The sequence below is a fragment of the Synchiropus splendidus genome, chromosome 3 (assembly GCF_027744825.2).
Source record: "Synchiropus splendidus isolate RoL2022-P1 chromosome 3, RoL_Sspl_1.0, whole genome shotgun sequence".
Classification (NCBI taxonomy): Eukaryota; Metazoa; Chordata; class Actinopteri; order Syngnathiformes; family Callionymidae; genus Synchiropus; species Synchiropus splendidus.
Window position 1 is genome coordinate 17,613,663 of NC_071336.1, and position 12,916 is coordinate 17,626,578.

The 12,916-nt window shown below is 41.5% G+C and overlaps 1 protein-coding gene across 1 annotated transcript in view; it reads right to left on the bottom strand.

The window, feature by feature from the left end:
• plxdc2b (plexin domain containing 2b) overlaps positions 1-12,916 on the bottom strand; it is a 68,759-nt gene that overhangs the window by 37,873 nt on the left and 17,970 nt on the right. The window lies entirely within an intron of this gene.

Consider the following 12,916-nt stretch of genomic DNA (forward strand, 5'->3'; position numbering starts at 1 on the left):
TAAAAAGGTCTCATACCAATGATTCACAGAGGGCAGCTAATTGGATAACTATTAAAATTAGTGATCAGCTAGGTTTTAGGGCAAAATACGACCCTCACAAAAAGGAAGGAAAATGGAAGGGAAGGTGCTCTGAGCGTTTTATGTGTGTCGCCTCTGTCTGCAGTGACTGACTCATCACAGCAACAAACCAGAAAAGAGCTGTCGGTACATGTAGCAAGGTCCAAAACTGACAGGTGCAAACAACCTTTTGCACCGACAATATTGGCCTCATAAACAAGCTGTAATGACGGGAGAAAAATGACCCCGAAAAATGACGTTTATGCAACAAATTGCCCTGTGGGGACAACAAAGGACAGCGGATACCGCAATACATTGATATTTTATAGATAATGCAAATAAATCAATGTAAATAAATGCTTAGATGCTTTTGTGTTTCTGAGATTATTGACATAATAAATCAATGAATGAACCCTCTGCACCGATGTAACATACAGCTGATGTGGAATGACTGGATACGTCTCAGACAACGTTGTTGGAGTTTTTTTTCTTTATTCTTGTCAATAAAGAATACAATATATCGGAATCGACTCAGTAGCTTGATATATCATGATCTGTCATTTCGTCACTGCTGTATCGGGGCATGTATCGCCAGATTCATGCCAACACACCACCCTATACAGGAGAGGTTGCCAGCCTATCGCAGGCCACACAGACACTCAGACTGTTGTGGACAACCCTTTCCAGAGGTAAGAGGAAACCGGTGAGGAATTCATATGAGCGAGAGGAATGTACAAACTTCCCAGAGACTCACCGCAAGTGTCAGACAAATGTGAATGCAAGAGCAGGAGGAACCAAGCTGGATTATCTAAGGTGGCTATACAAATTTCACAGTCGCCACAGTGGGCTACCGAGTGAGGCAACCAAGCTTCTCATCTGCTTTGTCAGAGCAACATAAATAACTTCTAAAACAGCTTTTGCAACTGCAAGAATAATCCAAACATCAGATCTCCCAGACTGGTCAGGTTATTTGAAGTAGTTTTGGAAAACCTGTCATTAACAACAAGGTCCCAGTGGCACCTCGACATGCTGTTCCATTAACACACAAGATCTATTTCCATCCTTGAAAGGAGCTTTCTCAAGTCCCTCAGTCTTGTGTGGAAAGCTGGCAAACAAGGAGGCCGTCAAACATGCCACAACATAGAGGGCGTGGATAATGGCCGGCCTTCTCCCAGAGTATCACCCTGAACCACCGAGGTGAGTCACCCTTTTCCAGCAGCACCTGCATCCCACTACAGTTTCTCTGATTCAGTCTCTTGTCATCCAGGAAACACTGTCGGCCTTTTGTCTCTGGATAAATAGGGCACAAAGCACAGACCCCTGGGGGACAAACCCCACAGGCGGATAAAAGCTCTCCCCTGTGAGAGGCTATTCCTCCACTAATGCCCAAAAGAAAACCTTCCTCTCCACTTTCCCCCCTTGCATACCTTCACCCTGACTCTGTCAAGCCTCGTCGTCCAGACATACGCTTGTCAATAACCCTTAATTCACAGAAACAGAGTGACTGTAATTTAGTTCCACCGATAACCTTCCAAGGACATTTAGCATGTTGTAAAAACAGCAAAAAGGTTAGTTTCCTTAGTCTGAAATGTCTTTTTTCTGGACTCAGTGCTGCTGACAGGAAATGGCTTTACATGACTGGAAATAAGTGAAGAAGGAATGGCTTCAGGGCAACGTACATAATCTGGGCCAAAAATATTGTGGATAGGTAGCGAGGTAGCTCCCTGGTTTGCAAGCGACTCTATATGTGTATTCCTGAAATTACCAGCGGCAGAATCTGCATAAGAAACAACTCATCAGTTAGTTGACAAAAACTCATCAGAGAAAACAACTTAAGATGATGACTTCTCAGAAGCAATGCTTTTTATCATCTCAGCTCAGACTGAAGAATCTAGTTCTATGCTTTTCTGTCAAGGCAGGGATCTATATTTTATGGAAGGTTAAAAAGAAAGACATAAAAAAGTCACCATTTGCTGTAATTCAATTTGAGTGGGGTCCATGTACATGAAGCTCGGTGACTAGAACAGCAGAACTCTTTAGATTACTTTGCTTAGTTTGAGTTAGTACTGCTTTCTGGGGCAACATATTTCATGAATCACACAAAAGGTTTGAATTACTGTACTTTGACACTAATAACAAAGTAAAAATAACAGCAATGAACGCTTTACCACGAGGAGCGAATTATTCCCACATGCACACGGCAACCTTTTTTCTGTTGAGAGTGTTTTTCCCTGTGATTTTTAATAAATATTATTTTGTATTTTTAACTGGAATGAGTTACAATAATGTTTTCTTGATAAAGATACAACAGTCATCTAGCTCAGCTCTTTTTTTGCATGCACGGTTTGACAGGGGAACCACTTGCTGCTCTGACAGCATCATGGATGCGCCACCTGAGCAAAACCAAAATATAAAAGAGATTGGACACCCTGACATGAGACCTTTGATCTGGGAAACAACTTTGATTTTGCATCCCACAATGTTAACTCTAAAGGCCCTTTCTCTTCTGCAGTGCATTATGGGACTTTTCTTTTTACAGAGATGTCACTATTAACAGGCATATTTGAATTGGATAATGATTGAAAGTGAGTGAGTGCACATTATTATGATATTATTATTTATTATTTATGTTCATCATACTAGCCAATATGCAGGCGGAAAACATCAGCAAACCTTGCAATACAATGGCACACCTTCAAATCTGTTGCCTTTGGTGAATAAGTACTGACATCGCTGAAAAAAAAAAAAAAAAGAAGTCTCTGGATTTCAAACGTTATACTGTTAACGTCAAACCTGTCAACGCTGGCTTTTTTACTCTCACTCACCTTCTATTAAAAGACACAATGTGTCATTACAAAACACAAACAGCTGACTTAAGAAGAAAGTGGAATAAGAGCAGAGAAAGCAGACGCCCCTAATGGGACTTTTCCCTCCTGAGAGGCACATAGAGTTATGCAAATAAGACCGAGACACACACAAAAGGAATCGAAGATGTATCATCATTTGTGTTGAAAAAATGTGAATTTAAGTGTCTAACTTCAGCGATGGAGCAACCAGCCTGGATTAGTTTAGCTGGGCATGAATGGGTTTTTAGCATCTTTTAGTTGGGTTAAGTGGTTCGACAGACTTGTGGTGGGTAAATTAGGGGGTCATAGTGATGGATGTGTTGGAATATGGACAAAACTGCTGCCTCCTCTTACAAGAACACTCAGAGACAAGCGGCCAAATTGAATCTAATCTAGTCTAATTTGAATTGCTTCTTAATTTTAGGACAAAGCACAACCATTATGCTTCATATTACGACATATTTATTATCAAAATGAAGTAATTTTCAAATTATTTGCCAGTAATTTTGAATGGTTTTTAAACACTGCTAGACATGCTACTGTTGAAATAACCTGACAATTGTACAGTAGCAGTGATGGTGAGGCTGACAGGAACATTTCTGGGACCTGCTTGCCTTCTGACTTCTCTTGGAATTCAAACACTTTTAAAATAACATACAGTTGCTGTTCAACACGTTGGATTCCAAACCATTAACTTCCAAACAGAAAAGGTTCAGCATGAGACACAATCCACTGCTGTGACTTCCCTCCGCACCTGACAGTTTATCATGGTCTTAAAGGAGCAGTGAGCGTGACATGAGCAGCGGAGTAACATTTAAGAAACCCCTCAGTTTCACACTGTCTCGTATTTTTCAGCAGTATATTTCAGAAAAGTTTTCTCCCTTAAACCGTGTGAATGGACAGAAAGCCTGCCGCGTAAATCATCCAGACGCGAGAGTGTGCCGGCTGACTGGTGATGTGTCACCGGGGTCTCGTGTGTTTTCTTTCGCCCACATTACAGACCACTACCTGCAGTGATGTGCCTGTACTCCAGCGAGCCACAGGCTAACAATCAGAAATGTACAATGCTCACGTTTGGCTCTGGAAAACACACAAATCTCTTCTTTCATAGTCCACGGCGTCAGCTGAGGGCTCACTTTGCTAACACAAAAACTGGAAACGGTTTCACAAAGGAGAGAAGATTTATGTCTGCTGACTTTCAAATCATTTAAATACCTAAACAAACGGGGGCATAATAATATCATGACACAGTCAACCATTTTTAGTCGTATATAAGTTAGGTCTTGTTGTAGGCCTTTTAATTAACTATAGAAAAAGAAGATTTACGGTTAATGGTCGACGAGCAGACTGGGAAAAACATCCTCGACCACCATGCAAATGCTATGATGTCTGTCAGAATATCATGGATCGCTCCTTACAGAGAAATGCAATATTCCTCCAGCTGAAGTGAAGGCTGAGTAAACACACACTGGCAGGTCCAACTGTAGCGCTCAACAATCCGTTTCCCACAGATCTCTGGGGAAGCACATATGGTTGGGATTTGAGGTTCTTTAGTGTAACAAAACACCAGCGAGACTCTTATTATTGTGAGATTTATGACAGACGGAAGGTGCTGATACGTTTCATCATAGAGCTGTCAAACAGAAGTGCATGCCTATCCAACGCAGGTATGATTTATGAGCCTCAAAAAACACAAAATGGCAGTGTAACAGAAGCAATTTTGCTTAACAACTGAACTTTTGTTTTTTTGTTAAGTGGTGTGCAACAGCTGAGAGGAGGTGACCTGATTTAAGTTAGACTGTGTGTTTTTTGGGGTCACAGCAAGCAGTTTTGAGAGACACACCCACCCAGCACAACACAGGACCAAGGACAGCATGAAACCATCCTTTTTTAACTGAGCGTGATTCATGGAAGCAACAGCTAATAAGCAGCAAAATGAGTCACGGACAAGAGACTCTTGAGACTCTTGCTGCTGCACAATTACATGTAATTGTTATTCTATCGTCTAATACACTTCTGTTGCCGCTTCACTTTCCGAATTGGCCAGAGCTTTGGTGGTCACCCTAATCGTATGATGTCAAAAACTAAATGTTGGCCAATCATCATCCATTCTGATCATAAGAATTTCTGCTGGGACAGAACATCCGTGCAAGTGTCAGCACAAACACTCGGACACAGAGAGTATATATATATGCATCGAAATTGCTCTCCTCCTACAACACACTTAATAGCAAGCAAAGCACATTCATTTGCCTCATTTGAAATTTGAAACTTGACAATGTAGTAAAGTAGTAGTGAGCATGAAGACCATGAAGCAGACTCAGCAGTAGCGATAAGTGAAGTGGAACTAAGTGTTGTGGTTGATGTATGTTATATAAGTGCATAAACCAAATTATGGCCTTTGTTACTTGTTTTTTTGGGTCACTTGTCGACTAAATAATACTTGAAATAAGTTTTGCTAGGTGTCCGACTGTTTGCTGCTCCATAACAGCTGCAAACACTTCACGTGCTCCGTTTCTGGACTCATTAAACATCCTTTTATGGACCCAACAAGATTAAATAAGATCCATCCAATGTGACCGCTTTCTGATAGGAATCCTAATGTAGAATTAAATTACCACTCCCAGGCGGTTCAACTCTACATGGCTCTCTCGCTCACTGTGCTACTGGAGTCAGGTATAATATTGTCTCTTTAAAAAAGAGAGAATAGAATACAAGCAAAAATATCCCAAGATCCTCTGGATTAGTCTTTTGTCACGTAAATACTGATGTGAAACAGCAAATCATCCATCCGGCAAATTTCCACCCACAGCACGTTGTGTGGTGGAGACCTCACAGACGGTCCCTTTTACAGTGTCATTAAAATATTTAAAGAGTTGAGGTTAAATAGCTGAAGCCATACTTAGCATGCACTATATAAATTAGTCTTAAACTCTGCATTTTGGGGTCAGAGCAGCGCTTGTTGTTTGAATCATTTACAACCCAGAGAGCTGCCAGACTCGGCCCAGTATATCTAATCCATTCGCTGACAGTAAGGAGCCACATCCGAAGTAAACAAAGCCCGTAATTGCTAAAGCCTGCTCCCATTAAGCCTTCACCCACACACAGCAAAACAATATCAAAAGTCAAGACTGAAATCACGCAGCAACATTCTACATCCAGGACAAAAATCCTATTAACTCACGGATTGTGTTATCACGCTAATTGCCAACTCCCGAGTACTAAAAAGCTTTATTTTACACTTAAGTAAACCATTCAGTACTTCAGGGATTTTCAACATTATTAACGCGGGATTCATTTTCCCCAGCCCACTCCACTCTTCTATATAAGAGGAACAGCACAAGTTCAAAATTAAAGTTTCACATTGATGATTCTTGTCACAAGAAAAAAAAACCACGTTGAATTACCCAAATGTCAATCCAGTGGAAACTAGACCAGTTCACATACTTGAGGTGCAGCACAGATACTTATATCATCACTTCATTATCATTTTTCAGTTATGTTTAATTTTTTTCTGTGGTTTTATTTTGTTATTTACTGTTTTCCTGCGTGTTGTTTCCTTTTCCTTCTCTCTGTTCAACTTCACAGCAGCACAGCTGGACCCCATTCTGCTGATCAGACTCCACTGATTTCTACACCTGGGTTCCACTCGGTGCTGCCAGATGGTCACTTCATGTTATGGCAGTAAACTCTCTCTCAACCCTCTGCTCTCTTATTGCTCCTGTTATATTTCTGTTTTCCGGGTACATTCCAGTACCTTTTTCTGCCGCCTCCTTAGTTGTCCTCCTCGCTTGTTTTCTTAAGTCTTTTACGATCGCGCGTGTGTGCGCTATTCCACCACCGAGCGGTTATTTGGGCCTCATGAATTTTGTTTCCGAGTGCGTTTCAGTTGTCCCCGTTTTTCAGGTTTGAGTTTAATTCGCCTGCTTTTCTGTTTTCAGGTTTTGAAAACCTTTCCCTACATGTTTGGCCTCCTCGCTCCACTTCTGGTGTTGACGTCCTCGGTTCTTCGTTCCTGTAAATTCATTGTCAATACGTACTCTCGTGGTTTGAGTCTTCTGTATACTGGCAACAATCCAGCACTTGGGTCAGACTCCTTGAGCAATCACGACATTTTCATTTGTTTACATGAACTTGGATGTTCCATATAGATGAGATGAGATTAGAAAGCATAGACCATCACCAAAACGCATTGTCTCACATCACATTCAATGTTTTTCAGTTGTCCTTTTGACAGAATAGTTGCAGCAAGGTTTTTCTACGTTTTTCTACTTTTTTCCTCCATAAAGAGGGATATAAAAACATGTGCCCAAATTAAAATTATTTAATGGTTAATTTTTTTTACATCATGCACACAGGAGTCTCATCATTTGATCAATTGATCCTTAGAAATCACATTCCATTCCCCCAAAGAACCGGACTCTCATTTAGCTACGAGACACGAGTAGAAACCTGTTGCGTGTGGAGCACGTCTTTTTGATTGGACAATTGCTTTGAATGTGTGCGGGTTTATGACTGAGGTCGGCAGGTTTAGATGACACATAAAGATTTTATCACTTCCAGTCATAACCCTGGACATCTGTCAGGTGAGATCTACTTTTTTAACAAGAGTGGTCTGTGCACCTGAGGAGGAAGATATGTAGACAGCAGGTCAGGAAACCTCTCCAGTCATCTGCTTAAGACACCAATGACACACAAGGAGCAACAAACACGGCTTTGTTACGCGGATTTGGGGGAGCTACACTTTTTTTTTAGCTATGTGTGTTTATGTATGGTGATTCTTTGTGAATATCCTTTATGTCTTTGATGCTGTATTGTATTGTTGTTGTGTATCTTTAATGTCGTAAGTGTCTTTGTTGTCATTGATTGTTGTGGCAGCAGCACGTTGAATAAAGGACATCTCGTCACTCAAGTTTTTCCAAGTTCCAACAACAGATTAGATTAGATTAGATTGCCTTTATAGGTGAGTTTATTGCTCAGATATTATCTTCATACCACGTATAGTAACATGGATTATGTGTTGAGACTGTATGCAAAAATGTACAAACAAAATACTGTATTCAGCCATCACTTCTCAGGATACAAGAAGAGGAAAGTTGGAGCATGTTACCAGCAATATGACTTTTATCAGATCTAATTAAAATAAATCAAAGGACATTTTGTGGGAACATTATCGTGGGAAATTGCTTCAAGTAATTTGTGTTTTTGCAACAGAATGAACAAGTAATTGAGTGATTGTAGTAAATAAAAAAGATGAATGTTGAGCCTGAAGCTGCTCAAAATGTTCCATAAAAAATCCAAGAATACACTCAACAAATTTGACAGCTGTGACACACATCAAATACAATGTCGGGCGCCTGTAGAGTTGCACAACAGAACCTGATAGAATCACTTTCCTGCTGACATGTCACTGAATATCAGAAATGCAGCTTGTTTCATCTGCCACACAAGTGTTGTGTGTGAGTGTGGTGAAAACAACCAGGGTTTGAAGTTCCTCACGTGAGCGACCTGCATGTTAGCGCCTGCCTCTCACCCTGCGGTGACACACAGCAGACAGTCGCTCATGTCCACTTCCTCACTAACAAGTCAACACGCTCCGGTCAGACAGGAGCGAGTGCTGACTTGCACATTGTGGTGAAGGCTCCGACTGTAATCAGGGTTAAAGAAGGGCAGAGGACACCAGCGCGCTTCACCATTCATCTCCCAAATGCACCGATTGATCTAATCCAAACGTATTTCCGACCCCCACTGAGGACGCGGCAGTAATTGCAAACTTGGGGAGTGATGGTAGCATTTGTCTTGCTGGACACAGAGTCTTTAATAGAAACAGACACATCAGAAGCCTTTGACAAGCAGCCTGGGGGGCGCCGGTGAGGAATACAAATGAACGCCAAGCATCTCTTTTTTGTTGGTCCTGCTTGCTTGAAACTTTGGTCAGAATGATACAGAGATGGACCTTGTTATTTAGACTGAAGATTGATGTTCCTTGGCACCAAGTCTGCATTCAAAAACCACCCCGACTTTCCCAGGAGGAGGAGATTGAGACTTGCTTTGTCTTGGCTCTAAATTAAAAAGGCATATTCACAGGAATCAGCTTTTCTACAGGCTGTCAAAGTGTTCCACAAACACGAGACACCTTTGGTGAGCCCCTCACTCAAACATTTTCTTCTGCTTTAAACAGTCTCAAATGTAACGTTCACCTATCTGTGATGACAGAGACAGTGGTCTCGCATCTCAGCTGCTTCTCTATGCAGATGAGTCCGAAAATAAAGATACATTTAAGGTGACAGGAGCTTGTTTAAGAAAGGCTTAGTGAAGAGCCTGAATCGGTTTACATGGAAGCCAGAGGGGGAAAAAATGGTGGTGTTTCTTATTCACACAGCAGGTTCAGCATGTCAGTAACCTGGGCAACTAACATGGCAGGTTTGCTGCAGCGAGGCTTGAGTTTCCCTGCTGACGCTCAGGTGGTACTCAGAAATCCCTGTCAGGAGAGGACCATCATCACCTCCATTCAGATGTTACGTTAGCCTCTTGTGAGAACCAGTTGGAAGCAGAAGTCTTTCTGAAAATATGTTTTGAAATACACTGATCCTCTGTTCATCAACACACCACCTTTAATTGAACTGAACAATGGTGATTCATGGCATTCTACTCGCTGAAAGCTGTTTGATGACAGGCTTCAGAACAACACACTTGTAATTGAAGTTTGCCTCACTATTTTTACATTCCATCTTTAGTTACAGACATTTCCTTTTCTCTAGTTGACACTCACACTTAAATGGCTCAGTCAGCATTCATTTTTTTAATGTGTTCACCTCCAGATGTACAGTCATTAATGTTTCCATTTCCACAGTGGGGATTTCCACTTTGCTTCACCTGTTGTCATGGTGAACTGAACTATATGCTCATGCACAAGCTGAATGCGGGGTAACTTGGATTTGTGGCTGATTGAACCAACGCTTAATCCACGTTCTGAAACTGAAAACTCAAAGTTAGGTAGCTCGTAGTTGGTTTGGCAAGTCAGTTCTCCGAAACAGGGTCTAGGTGACCACTTTATTAACAACTGTAACTAACTGGGCCAAGTGTTAGTTTTGGAATAGAAATCAACAGTCACTGTCACAGTGGAGAATCACATTACTAACAGATGTGAGACTTCACGGCCAGATTGAAATCAACCTCCGGTAGAAAATGACCATCAGTACGGGACATCATCTAGTCTAGAGTCTAAAATCGGTTTAAAGTGCACTTATGACAGTTTTTGGTATCTAATCAGTTTGTAAGTAGCTGTTTAATCTCAGTATTCCACAGCTAGACTAATCCCGACGTTTAACTCCACCTTTCTGGGAATCTGAAGTGTGACGTGCGTTCTTTCTCTTTCGCCCTTGCCAAGCTTTGCTTCTGGGAAGAGTGCCACCAGCACATGGCCCCATATTCTACTTCTCCCAGGTCTATTGCTCAAACTTGGGGGCCCAATGAAACAACACAGCCTTGACCCGCATTGCTAAATGGTCCGCCTCACCTAAGCTGTGTACTTGTATTAATGGGCTGTTGCAGAGGTGTGGAGGGTGGCTGCGAGAGTATAGGCTACCAGGCTGTCATTTGAGTTTATGAGCGCTGGTCTCTGTACCGCAGTTTTGCTTTTTCAAGTTCATCATATTGCACAAGTGAGAGATGTCATGATGTCAACACAATGAAAACACATCTAACATCACAAAAAAAAAAAAATCAACCATCAACTGATTCTGAAAGAGACTAAACTTCTCCAGAGCAGGCTAAAACTGGAAGACTTCTGGATATTTGTCTCAAGACTCTGGCTCTGAAGATGATCAACAATGTCTTCACACTAGAACTAGTAATGCCAGCATTGTTTTCCCACAGTAGAAGGAATAAAAGACATTGCGTCCTTCAATGCATTTCTCTCTGTAGATAAAGAGGGCGCCACACTGACTGAAGTAAACCATGAAAGCAAAAGCACAAATAAATTGTGAGCTACTCAGTCAAACTTCACCAAAGCTTCTGCGGCCAAGGATTGCCAAGCTAAACAATCACTAGCAATGTTCCGCCAGTAGAAGGAAGCAGGATTGGGAGCAGAGCTGTATTTTCAGGGTGTTTGTCATGTTTAACCAAAGCCACCAAAGGACCCATGGAAATTGCCAAGAGAAACACAATGAAATCATGCGAGGACAATTGTGTGTCTGACAATCACTTGTTTGTGTACTAGGTTCAGCAATTTCTGTTCTCTCACGGAATATAGCTACGGCACGGCCACGGCAATAAAAGTAGTTTCCATCCGCCGGATGGTTTTACTGCAAAATATTCAGTCGTTTCTGTCATAAATATTCTGTTTTACAGATGTTTATATTCCCTGCGATCCAAGACTGAGTGGTTCAGCTTTACTCTTGGGTGCAGTACAGTAAACTATTCATATCCACTGTCTCTGTAACTGAAACCTCAGGAGATAAACACCAAGCAGCTTCAGAGACACGCATAAAAAGCGCGCGGCACAATCGCACGAGCTGCTAAAGCAACAACCGTCCAAGAGAGAACCAGCTCATGCAGAGTTTTGATGTATCTCTTCCGGTGGGTGTCACTAAAAATAGACTGAATGATAGGTGTTGGCATGAGATGTCTGATTCATGGACACTTGCCTCTCTTTAACTGCGTTGTGAGTAAACTGGCGTCCTTGAAAGTGTGCAGCTCCAAAAAGAATTAGAACATTAGCAGGCCATTAGCGTTGGCAAGGAGACAATAGCGAAACAAAATTTGTCGCTGGAGCAAACTTTGGCTACTGAGAAGTTAGAATATATTGGTTTTTTTTATTGATTGGCTTAGGGTTAGATGTTCCAGTTTTTCACAGGTTGCACGCATGAGTCCAACAAACACGGCAGCAAAATAGGACCCAAAATGTTTCTGCTCTTGCACACACACAAAAAAACTAACTTGAACACAACTTGAAGACCAATTATCCGTGTGTTTATAACGCAGTTAACTAGCGACTATAGTCTGCAATAAATGGCCAAGTAAACAGTAAAAATACAACACAAAAATCGAGCAGATAGTGGCAGGCCATTGCCATTGAAGTGGAGGACACAGCAGAGTGTTACTCACACAGTCACTTATTTATATATATGTGCATTTGCTGTGTCCTTAAGTGCAGGCAAGGTTAAGAATGTTCACTGAAGGCTCTTTAAATCACTAGTGGCTAATTATTATGTTCAAATTCAATAGATGCCAGAGGAGTAGCGTTTGGTGTCCATTCAAACCCCTCTAGGAGAGGTGATCTGGACGTGTGAAATGGGAGGAAGCCCTGGGGCAGAGCCAGGACAGACGGCTTAACTGCATTTCATTGGAAAGAAAAAAGCAATTAAAATGCAAATCGACTGTCTTCACCTCTATTATAGCTTCGTCTCTGTCATCTTAAAGACATGCAGTATTGATGCAGATATTTCCGAGACCAATTAAACAAGGAGCGGAACTGAGTTTTGCAAATTGTGACAACACACTTTCGACTAACTTTGTTCACCGTTGAGATATAATTATATGAGTTCAGCGTTTCTGATACTTTCTTCTTATATTCTTCACAGTTTAGGCAGAAACTGTATTTGTTGTTGAGTGAGTTGACAGGTGCGGTAATGTCAGTGTGAGCTTCTGTTGCCAACAGCCTCGAAGTCCAGTGAAATGTTTGCTGGGCACTGTGTTTTGGTTGGGGGGTCTTATTAGGAATGGGCACTTGTTGTATTGACACAATTTACCGAGTAAAACAATCCCTGCGATGAGAATTGAACAACTCACGACAAATTCTGTAAACACAAACATGCAGCCTATTGGACTGGTTAGGTTACTCAACTATGTTGTGACCGTGTCGGGACGTTCACCAGCTCAACAGATGATGATCTTATTGGAAAAATGAAGAGTCTCTCGCAACTATTTCGACTATTTCAACGAATGATGATGTTGGAGACAAACTTCATTGATCCAGAGAACTAAACTGACCAATTCGAATATCTTTTCTA